Consider the following 15362-nt stretch of genomic DNA (forward strand, 5'->3'; position numbering starts at 1 on the left):
TAGTGGCTGCTGGATCAAAATGGTATCTGTTCTTTCGGACATGTCCACAATAAAACACACACACACACACACACACACACACACACACACACACACACACACACACAGCCAATGATCTCTTCAGTGCAGATGCACACCAGGCTTTGAGCTCTTACAGGATTTGGCAAAATTCTACGAGTAATGAGAATGATGGATCAGGGGCTCTTCGGTAGTAATGTGTGAATAAGTTGAGAATTTGGGTTTGATGGGAGTGTAATACAACGTGGTGAAAATGTTTTTGTGTTGAAATTTTGGATGAGTATTGTAGTTTAACCCAAGAAAAACAGCATTAAAAAAATATCCTTCACCAATTTTATACATATCTTGTGTAATCCGGGGTGTTGCTTCTTGATGCTGCCATAGGTTCATTTTGAAATTACTGCATCGTCTCATAGAAATCATGTAGTGGTTTAAATAAGTTTTAGTGCTTCTTGTGTACAAAGGATTTTATTTCACATGCTAGATGTTCGGTGGTAAACGTACTTCGTAGAACTTACAAAGTCTGACTACATACTGTTGATACAAAATTCAGTTTAAGACTGAAGTATGGCGGCGTACAAATCACCTCTATTTATAAGGTTGTAAACAATTACTGTCATTGTTACATACTGAATTTTGCATTTATAAAATTAGAGTCCCTAGATTACATAGAAATTTACATGGAATAAAAGTGAATAACTACATAAAAAGACAGGAAAGAATCTCTTTCTATTAAGACTATAATTACATGTTTTATCATTGCAATGATATATTTTGTTAATTTGCATGTAGTATTTAACTGACTTAAAGAAAAATCATGCTATCATTTTGAGGTGAACAGAGTGATCAGTTTTATTGAATGAAAGGCCCAGATGCAACTAATTAATTTTTGTACAAGTAAAATTTTATATTTTGATATGGTCTTAATTACAGTTCTATTAACAAACACCAATTAAAACATGGGTATGTTTGATTCTGACTGAAAAATCAATGTGTCATATTTTTATTTGGGATCCAAACAATTTATGGTTTAAAACATAGAAGTACCTGTCTCTCCATGACTTGGAAATATCAGAACTTTAATCATAAATTATTCCTTAATTACAATAGCAAAATCATTTCTGTCATGTTCCTTAAATTTGTCTTGTGTGTAAATTATGATGGTACATTAGTTTCTTATCCAAAATTTTTCCTCCATCTACATCTACAACTACTTCTACATGATTACTCTGCAATTCACATTTAAGTGCTTGGCAGAGGGTTTATCGAACCACAATCATACTATCTCTTTACCATTCCACTCCCAAACAGTATGTAGGAAAAATGAACACCTAAACCTTTCTGTTCGAGCTCTGATTTTTCTTATTTTGTTTTGATAATCATTCCTACCTATGTAGGTTGGGCTCAACAAAATATTTTCGCATTCGGAATAGAAAGTTAGTGACTGAAATTTCGTAAATAGATCTCGCCGTGACAAAAAACGTCTTTGCTTTAATGACTTCCATCCCAATTCGTGTATCGCATCTGCCACACTCTCTCCCCTATTATGTGATAATACAAAACTTGCTGCCCTTTTTTGCACCCTTTCGATGTCCTCCGTCAATCCCACCTGGTAAGGATCCCACACTGCGCAGCAATATTCTAACAGAGGACGAACGAGTGTAGTGTAAGCTGTCTCTTTAGTGGACTTGTTGCATCTTCTAAGTGTCCTGCCAATGAAATGCAACCTTTGGCTTACCTTACCCACAATATTATCTATGTGGTCTTTCCAACTGAAGTTGTTCGTAATTTTAACACCCAGGTACTTAGTTGAATTGACAGCCTTGAGAATTGTACTATTTATCGAGTAACCGAATTCCAACGGATTTCTTTTGGAACTCATGTGGATCACCTCACTCTGTTCGTTATTTAGCATCAACTGCCACCTGTTACTCCATACAGCAATCTTTTCTAAATCGCTTTGCAACTGATACTGGTCTTCAGATGACCTTACTAGATGGTTAAGAAAACTGCTCAGATTGTCACCCAGGTCATTTATATAGATCAGGAACAGCAGAGGTCCCAGGACGCTTCCCTGGGGAACACCTGATATCACTTCAGTTTTTCTCGATGATTTACTGTCTATTACTACAAACTGCGACCTTCTTGACAGGAAATCACAAATCCAGTCTCACAACTGAGACAATACCCAATTGATTAGAAGTCGCTTGTGAGGAACGGTGTCAAAAGCTTTCCGGAAATCTAGAAATACGGAATCAGCTTGAGATCCCCTGTCGATAGTGGCCATTACTTCATGCGAATAAAGAGCTAGCTGCATTGCACAAGAGCGATGTTTTCTGAAACCATGCTGATTACGTATCAATAGATCATTCCCTTTGAGGTGATTCATAATGTTTGAATACAGTATATGCTCCAAAACCCTACTGCAAACCGACGTCAATGATGTAGGTCTGTAGTTCGATGGATTACTCCTACTACCCTTCTTAAACACTGGTGCGACCTGCGCAATTTTCCAATCTGTAGGTACAGATCTATCAGTGAGCGAGCAGTTGTATATGTTTGCTAAGTAGGGAACTATTGTATCAGCGTAATCTGAAAGGAACCTAATCGGTATACAATCTGGACCTGAAGACTTGCCCGTATCAAGTGATCTACTTCTAACAAACTCATGCTAGCAGCTGTTCGTGTTTCAAATTCTGGAATATTCCATTCGTCTTCTCTGGTGAAGGAATTTCGGAAAACTGTGTTTCATAACACCGCTTTAGCGGCACAGTTGTCGGTAACAGTACCATCGGCACTGTGCAGTGAAGGTATTGACTGAGTCTTGCCGCTTGTGTACTTTACATACGACCAGAATTTCTTCGGATTTTCTACCAAATTTTGAGACTATGTTTCATTGTGGAACCTATTAAAGGCATCTCGCATTGAAGTCCGTGCCAAATTTCGCACGTCCGTAAATTTTAGCCAATCTTCAGGATTTCACGTTCTTCTGAACTTTGCATGCTTTTTCCATTGCCTCTGCAACAGCATTCGGACCTGTTTTGTGTACCATGGGGGATCAGTTCCATCTCTTACCAATTTATGAGGTATGAATCTCTCAATTGCTGTTGCTACTATATCTTTGTATTTGAGCCACATCTCATCTACATTTGCATAGTCAGTTCGGAAGGAATGGAGATTGTCCCTTAGGAAGGCTTCCAGTGACACTTTATCCACTTTTTTAAATAAAATTATTTTTCGTTTGTTTCTGGTGGATTTGGAAGAAACGGTATTGAGCCTAGCTAGAAAGACCTTGTGATCACCAATCCCTGTATCAGTCATGATGCTCTCTATCAGCTCTGGATTGTTTGTGGCTAAGAGGTCAAGTGTGTTTTCGCAACCATTTACAATTCGCGTGGGTTCGTGGACTAACTGCTCGAAATAATTTTCGGAGAAAGCATTTAGGACAATCTCGGAAGATGTTTTCTGCCTACCACCGGTTTTGAACAAGTATTTTTGCCAACATATCGAGGGAAGGTTGAAGTCCCCACCAACTATAACCGTATGAGTGGGGTATTTATTTCTTACGAGATTCAAATTTTCTCTGAACTGTTCAGCAACTATATCATCGGAGTCTGGGGGTCGGTAGAAGGAGCCAATTATTAACTTAGTTCGGCTGTTAAGCATAACCTCCACCCATACCAATTCGCACGGAGTATCTACTTCGACTTCACTACAAGATAAACCACTACTGACAGACACAAACACTCCACCACCAATTCTGCCTAATCTATCTTTCCTGAACACCGTCTGAGACTTCATAAAAATTTCTGCAGAACTTATTTCAGGCTTTAGCCAGCTTTCTGTATCTATAACGATTTCAGCTTCTGTGCTTTCTATTAGCGCTTGAAGCTCAGGGACTTTCCCAGCACAACTACAACAATTTACAACTACAATTCCGACTGTTCCTTGATCCAAGCACATCCTTTATTTGCCATGCACCGTTTGAGATTGCAGCCCACCCCGTACTTTCCCGAGGCATTCTAACCTAAAAAACTGCCTAGTCCATGCCACACAGCCTCCGCTACCCGTGTAGCCGCCAGCTGAGTGTAGTGAACTCCTGACCTATTCAGCGGAACCTGAAACCCCAACACCCTATGGTGCAAGTCAAGGAATCTGCAGCCAACACAGTTGCAAAACCGTCTGAGCCTCTGATTCAGACCCTCCACCCGGCTCTGCAACAAAGGTCCGCAGTCGGTTCTGTCAACGATGCTGCAGATGGTGAGCTCTGCCTTCATCTCGTAAGCAAGACCGGCAGCCTTCACCAAATCAGATAGCCGCTGGAATTCAGAGAGAATTTCTTCAGATCCAAAGCGACACACGTCATTAGTGGCGACATGTGCCACCACCTGCAGCTGGCTGCACCCTGTGCTCTTCATGGCATCCGGAAGGACCCTTTCCACATCAGGAATGACTCCACCCGGAATGCACATGGAGTGCACACTGGATTTCTTCCCCTCCTTAGTCGCCATATCCCTAAGGGGCCCCATTACGCGCCTAACATTGGAGCTCCCAACTAGCCCACCCTCTGTGATTGCCCGGACCTTGAAGGCTGAGAATCATCCTCTGAAACAGGGGAGGCAGCTGCATCTGGCTCAGCCAGAGACAGTACCTGAAACCTGTATGTCAGACGCACCGGGGAGGCTTTCTGATCAGCCTCCGGGGACGTCTTTCACTGCCTGCCACGCCTTGGAACGACCTCCCAATCAACCACAGGCGAGGGCTCAGACCCACTGCGGGCAGCAACCGGGGCAACCACAGTGGCAGACCAATCTGGGGACAGACGGGACGAGGTTGACATCCCTGTGATACCCAAGTCCGGCTCCCCACAGTGGTGCCCATTGGCAACAGCCTCAAGCTGCGCAACCGAAGTCAGCGCCACCTGCAGCTGTGAGTGAAGGGATGCCAACTCAGCCCTCATCCGAACACAGCAATCCCTGTCCATTCTAATCAATGTTGAACAATAGTTACTGAAACACGAGTCCGTGCCTAGATAACGTAAGGGAAACACGCAAAGAATGTATGAACTAACCTGTATAAATGCCTAACGACTGCGCTACATTCTGTCTGAATTTATGATTACAGTAACTAAAACTCGAAATTACACATCCTATATGAATCTCACACCCAATTTAAGTAAGAATCTACGAAGTAAACACAGAGAAGAAGCTATACATGTATCTTTCTGCGCTGTCGATGTGCACCAACTGGGAGCTATGTACTGGTGAGGCCCAATGTAAACAATGTCAAAACAACAGTTTAAACTAGCGTAAATTACTAATATCATATATATGCCCTCTTCTGGAGAGTAGAGATGAGGTTGGAATAGGATACAGGTCCTAAGTGGTTGTGGTATTGCAGGAGGCATGCTAGGATAGTCCATGAAGTTGCAATGACAACTGTCTCTAGGTGGATTAGAGGTCAGAGCATCTGCCTAGTATCTAGGAGACCTATGTTCAGTGTCCGGTCTGGTACAAATGTTCAATTTTCTCTATTGATTTCAATCAATACCCACTCAGAGCCAATGTCAGTAAATGCTTCGTGTCCTAAATCTGTAACCATTCATGCTGTCCTTCTCTGCATGTGTTCAATTCCCCTGTTAGTCCTATTTGGTATCTCATACACCTGAGCAGTATTCTAGTATGGTTTACTTGAGTGATTTGTAAGGAATTTCCTGTGTAGACTGATTGCACTTCCCCAGTAGTCTATCAGTAAGCCAAAGTTTACCACGTGCTTTCTCTAATATTAATCTTTGTATTACTCCTCTTTCTAATCGTGAGAATTTAAATGAGGCAATACCCTAGATTTTCCTTTGTAAAGGAACGTCTGAAATGGGAGTTTAGCATTTCTGCTTTTCATTATCTACTCTCAATGTCAGTCCCTGTCTCACTCATGATTATCTGTGCACTAACTTTGCTATCACTAACAACCGTCATGTACGACAAAAATTTGTTTTGATTTTATGAGAGAGCATTTAATAATATTCTGCTAAAGTAGTCATTGGAGGCTTCACTCATTGTCCTCTTCACAGCCAAAAGCACTTAATTCAGCATCTCTCTCTCTCTGTAGCTCTATATTTTGATTTACAACTATTTGCAGTAGCCATTTGTTTCTTTAGAAGTTTGCCTTATACAGGGTGGTCCATTGATAGTGACCGGGCCAAATATGTCACAAAATAAGCTTCAAACAAAAACACTACAGAGAATGAAACTCGTCTAGCTTGAAGGGGGAAACCAGATGGCACTATGGTTGGCCCACTAGATGGCACCGCCATAGGTCAAACGGATATCAACTGCGTTTTTTAAAATAGGAACCCGCATTTTTTATTACATATTCGTGTAGTACGTAAATAAATATGAATGTTTTAGTTGGACCACATTTCTCGCTTTGTGATAGATCGCGCTGTAATAGTCACAAATGTATAAGTACGTGGTCTCACGTAACATTCCGACAGTGCAGATGGTATTTGCTTCGTGATACATTACCCATGTTAAAATGGACCATTTTCCAATTGTGGAAAAGGTTGATATCATGTTGATGTATGGCTATTGTGATCAAAATGCGCAACGGGCTTGTGCTACGTATGCTGCTCGGTATCCTGGATGACATCATCCAAGTGTCCAGAACATTTGCCGGATAGTTACGTTATTTGAGGAAACAGGAAGTGTTCAACCACATGTGAAATGTCAACCACGACCTGCAACAAATGATGATGCCCAAGTAGGTGTTTTAGCTGCTGTCATGGCTAATCCGAACATCAGTAGCAGACAATTGGCGCGAGAATCGGAAATCTCAAAAAGTCGGTGTTGAGAATGCTACATTAACATCGATTGCACCCGTACCATATTTATATGCACCAGGAATGGCAACAATTTTGAATGTTGTGTACAGTTCTGCCACTGGGCACAAGACAAATTACAGGACGATGACAGATTTTTTGTACGCATTCTATTTAGCGACGAAGCATCATTCACCAACAGCGGTAACGTAAACCGGCATAATATGCGCTATTGGCCAATGGACAATCCACAATGGCTGCAACAAGTGGAACATCAGCGACCTTGGCGGGTTAATGTATGGTGCGGCATTATGGGAGGAAGGATAATTGGCCCCGATTTTATCGATGGCAATCTAAATGGTGCAATGTATGCTGATTTCCTACGTAACGTTCTAGCGATGTTACTACAAGAAGTTTCACTGTATGACAGAATGGTGATTTACTTCCAACATGATGGATGTCCGGCACATAGCTCCCGTGCGTTTGAAGTGGTATTGAATAGCATATTTCATGACAGGTGGATTGGTCATCGAAGCAGCATACCATGGCCCACATGTTCACCGGATCTGACGTCCCCAGACTTCTTTCTGTGGGGAAAGTTGGAGGATATTTGCTATCGTGATCCACCGACAACAAAACGGCTCTGAGCACTATGGGACTCAACATCTTAGGTCATAAGTCCCCTAGAACTTAGAACTACTTAAACCTAACTAACCTAAGGACATCACACACACCCATGCCCGAGGCAGGATTCGAACCTGCGACCGTAGCAGTCCTGCGGTTCCGGACTGCAGCGCCAGAACCGCTAGACCACCGCGGCCGGCCCACCGACAACACCTGACAACATGCATCAGTGCATTGTCAATGCATGTGCGGACATTACGGAAGGCGAACTACTCGCTGTTGAGAGGAATGTCATTACACGTGTTGCCAAATGCATTGAGGTTGACAGAAATCATTTTGAACATTTATTGCATTAATGTGGTATTTACAAGTAATCACGCTGTAACAGCATGCATTCTCAGAAATGATAAGTTCACAAAGGTACATGTATCACATTGGAACAAGCAAAATAAAATGTTCAATCGTACCTACATTCTGTATTTTAATTTAAAAAACCTACTTGTTACCAACTGTTCATCTAAAATTGTGAGCCATATGTTTGTGACTATTACAGCACATCTGTCACAAAGCGAAAAAAGTGGTCCAACTAAAACATTCATATTTGTTTACGTACTACACGAATATGTAATAAAAAGTGGGGGTTCCTATTTAAAAAAAAACACAGTTGATATCCGTTTGACCTATGGCAGTGCCATCTAGCAGGCCGACCATAGCGCCATCTGGTTTCCCCCTTGAAGCTAGACAAGTTTTGTTCTTTGTAGTTTTTTCATTTGATGCTTATTTTGTGAGATATTTGGCCCAGTCACAATCAATGGACCACCTTGTAGTGGCTGTATACTATATAGGGTCCCTCACATCATGAGCTGTTCTACTAGCTACCTGTCTAGAAATCACATGGTCAACTATTCTGCTAAACCTGAGCCACAGTTCTTCTGCATACTCTTCTGGAAAACTAAATGTTTTGAGTTTTTTACTGAGATATGACACTACTGCCCTTCTTTTCTAGCTTGCTGAACATATAAATCCTTATACTTGTTTTAGATGCCCTTTGTGTCTTGGTAATCATTGTTGCCACCAATTCTCCATGGTCACTGGTGCTAGTTTCTATGCGGATGTTCTCAAAGAGGTCAGGTCTGTTTGTTGCTATTAGGTCCCAAATATTTTCATCATGAATTGGCTTCCAAGCGAACTGTTCTAGGTAGTTTTCAGAGAAGGCTTTTGGTAATGTTTTGCGGGATGTTTTGTCACTCCAACCACTTGCAAAACTGTAGTTTTCCCACATGAGTGTTGGAATATTTAATTATGACAGTACAATTTAGCTTTTCTCTAAAGTTTCCGGCTACATCTGGAGGTTAGTCTGGTGCTCACTGGAAGGATCTGTGATACTAAATCTCGCCCAGACAGTCTTGCATGCAGTTTCAGTTCACACCTCAGTGAATTTGAATTTCTTGTCTGCAGTGACAAACACACCACCTCCATTTACCATTATCCTATCCTTGCAATATACATTTAAATTTTTCCAAAAATATCACTGCTATCACTTTCAAGTTTTTAATCTTCTCTCTGTATCTAATGTTATGTGAGATCCACAGCTGTTTAGGAGCACTTCAAACTCTGGCACTTTGTTTTAATACTCTTGTCTTCAGGGGACATTTCTTCAGATCTTATGCTGACACTGACTGACCTAAAGTGGAATGTCCATTTTAAACAAATGGAAGTCAGACTGCAGGTTGTTATTCATAGGAAGAATCTTGTTGTCCTCATTGTGGTCTTCAGTGCAAAGACTGGTTTGAGACAGCACTGTGTGCGACTCTACCCTGTGCAGACCTATTCATCTCCAAAAAACTAGGCAAACCACATCATCTGAACCTGCTTACTGAATTCATCTCTTCATCTCACATTCAATTTTTACATCCCACACTTACCTCCAATACTAAATAATATTAAATTCATGATCCCTTGATGTCTCAGGATGAGTTCTGTCAATTGATCCCTTCTTTTAGTCAAGTTGTACCAAAAATTTCTTTTCTCTCCAATTCTGTTCAGTACCTGTGCATTAGTTATGCGATGCAGCCATCCAATCTTCAGTATTCTTCTGTAACATCACATTTTAAAAACTTCTATTCTTTTCTTTCTGTACTGCTTATCATACATATTTCACTTCTATACAAAGCTACACTTGTGACAAAAACCTTCAGTAATGGGTTCCTAATACTTAGATTTATATTTGGTGCTGATAAATTTCTCTTCATCAAAACACTTTTCTTGCAATTTCCAGTCTACATTTTATATCTTCTCCACTTGAGCTATCATCAATTATTTTATTGCCCAAATAACATAAGTCTTCTACTAATTTTAGTATCTCATTTTGTGATCTAATTCTCACATCATCACCTGCTTTTGCTTTTGTTGATGTTCATCTTGTATCTTACTTTCAAGATACTGTTCATTCTGTTCAACTGTTCTTTCAAGTCGTCTGCTATTGATGAGAGAATTACAATGTCATTGGCAAAGTTTTTATTTCTTCTCACTTAACTTTAATACTTTTTTTTACTTTACATGTGGCAAGGGCCTTATCAACCATATGCCTGCTCTATGAGCCTCTTCCACTTCTGTCTGTCCAGTGTGCTGTTTGTCCAGTTACTGTTGCTGTTCATCCTAGTTATGTCCTCCTGAATTTTATCCCACCATCTGGTTCTGGATCTTCCTCTTCTTCTTGTTCCGTCTATTATTCTCCTGAATGCCATTCTAGGTAGTCTATTCTCTGTCATTCTTACTATATGGCCTGCCCAATTCAACCTTCTCCTCTTGAGCACTTCGACGATGTTACTGCGTTTGTACAGTCCTCTTGATTCTTAATTTCTTCTTATTATTCATTCCTTGTTATATTCCTCATATACAGGTCCAAAAATTTTCCTTATTACTTTTCTTTCGAATATTAACAGTTTTTCTTCATTTGTCTTTCTGAATATTAATGTTTCACATCCATATAACATCACAGGTATAATGGTCGATTGATATAAGTGGATTTTCAAGTTACTGCTAAGTGATCTTTTTTTTGGAATTTTGATGAAATTAAAAAGTGTCTTGTTTGCTGTTGCTAAAAGGGCATCTATTTCTATATTTGTTCTGTTGTTCTTACTAAAAAGACTTGCTAGGTACTTGAAGTGGTCAACAGTCTTGAAATTGAATCCATCTGCAGTAAAGGGTGCATCTTTTCTGGTTTTCTTACTTATGGGCAGGTATTCTGTCTTTTCTTCATTAACACATAATTTTGCACTTTCTACCAATGCCATATTTAGACATCCGTATTTGCTTTTCCTGGTTTCATTTGCTACACTTTTATATTTTCTCCTTCCATCATCCAATATCTTCTTTCATCATCCAATGTCTCCTGTCATATCCAAGGATATCTACTAGGCCTTATCTTTTTGCCTACTTGAGCCTCTGCTGCCTTCACTATTTCATCTCTCAAAGCTACCCATTCATCTTCCATGTATCCCTTTACCCTGTTTCAATATTATGAGAAGGAAAGTAGCTAGTGACTTTATAGTGGAGATGCTGAGTCACAGACAGGCATAACAAAGAGATTCTCACAATTAAAGCTTTTGGCCTTAGTCAACAATAGACACACATACGAACACACACTCTCTCACGCAAATGCAACTCACACACACAACTGCAGTCTCAGGCAACTGAAACCACTGCCTGAGACTGCAGTTGTGTGTGTGAGTTGTGTCTGCATGAGTGTATGTGTGTGCATGTGCGTATGTGTGTGTATTGTTGATGAAGGCCAGTGGCAGAAAGCTTTAATTGTGAGAGTCTTTTTGTTGTGCCTATCTGTGACTCAGGATCTCCGCTATATGGCGAGTAGCTACTTTGCTTCTCATAATATTGTTACATTCCATCGTGGATTTTCTATTGTTTGATTTTTACCCCATTTCAGTCAGTCAACGGCTAGTGCTCCCTCTGGAAGACTCGGCAACCTCTTGACTGTGCAACTTATCTGGGTCCCATCTCCACAATTTTCTATCTTTTTGCAATTTCTTCAGTTTTAATACACTCTCCAGGTCTGTTTCACACATACTGCCTTCTTTCATGATTCCTAAACCAAGAGTTAGTGATGAGTGAATTATTCTCTGTGCAAAATTCTATCAGGTAACTTCTTCTTTTGACCTTTGCCCAGTCCCTATGCTCTAACTATTTCCCTTCTCTTTCTCTTCCTGCTATTGAATTCCAGTCTCCAACCACAATTAAATTTTCCTCTCCCTTAAGCATCTGAATAACTTCTTTTATGTCATCATACATTCTTTCATATGTGATGTTAGTTGGCATATAAACATATACTACTGTGGTGGGTGTTACCTTTGTGTCTATCTTTGCTATCATAATGCATTCTCTATGCTGTTTGTAATAGATTACCCACATTCCTATTTTATTGTTCATTATTAGACCTATTGCTGCATTATTCCTGTTTGATATTGTATTTTAAACCCTGCACTGACATAACTGGAGGTCTTGTTCCTCCTGCCACTGAGCTACACTAATTTCCTTTACATCTAATGTCAACCTTCCTGTTTCTGTTTTTAAATTTTCTAAGTTATCTGCTGATTAAGGCACCTAACATTCCAAACAATGACCTGTAGCGTGTCAGTTTTACTTTTCCTGATGATGACATCCTCCTGAGTATCCCTGCTTGGAGAACCAGAAGAGGGATTATTTTAACTCCAGAATACTTTACTCAAGACGATGTCATCATCATTTAACCACACAGCAGAGCCACATGCCCTCAGAAAAAGTTACAGCTCTTTCCCCTTTCTCACAGCTGTTCACAGTTCCAACACAGCAAGCCTATGTTGGCCGATGTTACAAGGCCAAATCAGTCAATCGTCCTCACTGTTGCCCTTGCAACTACTAGAAAGGCTATGCCCCTCCTCAGGAAATGCATATTTGTCTGGCATCTCCACATATACCCTGCTGGTGTGGTTGCTCCTGCAGTATGGGTATCTTTATCATTGAATCATGCAAGCCATCCCATCTTGGCAAGGCCCATCGTTCATGAAGAATCTTAAGGAAATGTAATTCAGTCATGAAACACATGGATTAGAAAACAATCATTCAGCTGATTCTTGAGTATTGTTCATCAGTCTGGGACCCTTACCAAATAGGATTAATAAAAGAGATAGAGATGGTACAATGAAGAGCAGCACATTTTGTAACGCGATTGTTTACTAGATGTGAGAGCATTATGGGGCTGCTCAATAAAGTCCAGTGGCATATGCTACAAGAGAGGCATTGTGCATCACACAGATGTTTACAGCTGAAGTTTTGAGAGCATGCATTGAAAGAAGTGTCAGGCAACATATTACTTCCTGCCACATACATTTTGAAAATGACCACAACAGGAAAAGTGAAGAAATTAGAACTCACATGGAGCTTTACCAAAAATTATTCTTCCCCTCTACCATTTGTGAATGCACCAGGAGACTAGCCTACACAAAACACTTTTTTAAATGGGAAAAGGCATCTTGCACAAAATTTCACAGTGAACATAATGCTTACATTTGCAATACAAATTCCACAACAATTAATTTGTTAATATCTGAATAAAGTTCTAGATGAAAGATAAAAATAAAAAATTGTAGCACTTGAGAGGTATTCAAAACAGTGAGGAGAATACAGCACTTGTCAGAAACATTTGTAGCTTCATGCAGAATCAGCACCTTCCAGCACTGGTGCTAAAAAACTGTTAAGCTTGCAATTATCGGCACAGCATTGGTATGAAATGAATTCACAACATTTTGCATTAAGGAGTTAACAAAGTTGTTAAAAGTACTTGCAACTAACATACACATTTACAAACTGCCCAAATGAGAGTCTTAGGACCAACCAGCAGAAATAAACAAAAATATGATGTTTGGATACAAGAAATCAATTAAGTTTCATCTGTCACTTGCATGTAGAAATGTCATAACTTGATACCATACCACAGAAAGAAGAACTCTAGAAGTAACAAAGTCTGAGTCAGTTTATGTACTAAATGTTAATAAAATTTGGACATTTTCTAAGGTCAAATGTACTTGCTGAGTGGACTACATGTTACACTAACTGACTAGAGACTCGGTGTAATTTTCTCCTAATGACAATACTGATGAGAACATGTTTCATTTGCCACAGCATATTGTTAAGAAATACAACAACTGGAAAATAAAGCAAACAACCATTTTCAATGCTTCATTTGATGTACAAAATTCCCAATCAAGAAATGGCTGGAAACTGGATCTGATTTATTTCTTGACATACTTTCCATCTTACTGAGATTTCAAAAAATCTGATGGGTTAGCATGTGTTTAGTATTCGTAAATTAAAACTGCAAATTAACTAACTATGATGACCAACTTTGATGACAACCTCTGTCAGTGGTGTCATTTGGATGTGGTGTGGAGGGAAATGGGATTAGCACAACTCCCTCCAAGCCAATGTAATCTTCGTGGTCTGTGGGGCTACTTCTTTGTACTCCAGTAGCTTCTGAATTGGCCTCATGAGATCAAGCACAATCTGTTTCAAGGAAAATTGCCTGACAGTCCACCTGGGTCATTTTTATGGCAATCAGTCATGCTGATTGCTTAACTATGCAGATGAACTATTTGGTATTGCGCATCTTAAAACTTGGCCATGTATCATCATCATGTATCAGCAGATGTAATAATGTGAGGGTGCATGCATTCTTCGATGTCTCCAAAGGAGCATAAAAACTGGTCTGTTGGCATTGACAATTACAGAAAATAATTACTCATACAAATTGTCTACAGCAAAAAGTAATTACCCATACAAACACATATAAAACTGTAGGAGCTTGGCGTACAGGTTGTGTTTGGGGAACAGTGATAAAAATTTTGGAATTTGCAAGCAAAGGAGACTATGAGAAGAGTCTTTCATGTTTGTTCACCATGTAAGATACTTCACAACTTCAACTATGAAGAGACAGAGAGAGTTCAACCCATATGACTATTCACAATTGACTATTCTTTACGGTAAGGTTTTCACTATGTTAAGATTGGCAACCAAACCAAAATATCATACAAGGTTCTCTTTTACTTTGTCACAACGTGAACAATTCACCCCTAACTTGATGTACACTGATAATTTACTGACACTCATGTGACATTTCTCAGGGTATAGAATATTTCCTATTCCCATTTCTTCTGCTAATGCTATCACTTTCACCATGCAAATACAGAGCTACCATTGCATTCCAGTACAGTATTATTGTCCACAGCATGTAATCACTTCAAAATTCATTCCACAACAGGCAGCTTGGTGGGGGGGGGGGGGGGCAGGGAGAGGCTGGTGGGAGTGGACAGTATTTACAAAGTAGTGTAGTGTATGAGAAAGTTATTTAGGTGCTCAGAAGCAGTCAAAAAGGGCTTGAATAACAGGATAATAGAAACAAAAGGAATTAAAGACAGACTATCCAAGATGTAATGAGGAAGTATTGAACAGGATTGGGGAGAAGAGAAGTTTGTGGCACAACTTGACCAGAAGAAGGGATCGGTTGGTAGGACATGTTCTGAGGCATCAAGGGATCACAAATTTAGTATTGGAGGGCAGCGTGGAGGGTAAAAATCGTAGGGGGAGACCAAGAGATGAATACACTAAGCAGATTCAGAAGGATGTAGGTTGCAGTAGGTACTGGGAGATGAAGAAGCTTGCACAGGATAGAGTAGCATGGAGAGCTGCATCAAACCAGTCTCAGGACTGAAGACCATAACAACAACAACATCCAAGATGGAGAGAGTGACATAGTTTTAACACCAGCCCATTTCCTAAATGCTGGTAATCTGATGACCATACATGATTCTACAACAAGCAAGGAGCTGATAAAGAAATTTCAATTCTGTCA

The sequence above is a fragment of the Schistocerca cancellata genome, chromosome 8, assembly GCF_023864275.1.
Source record: "Schistocerca cancellata isolate TAMUIC-IGC-003103 chromosome 8, iqSchCanc2.1, whole genome shotgun sequence".
NCBI lineage: Eukaryota > Metazoa > Arthropoda > Insecta > Orthoptera > Acrididae > Schistocerca > Schistocerca cancellata.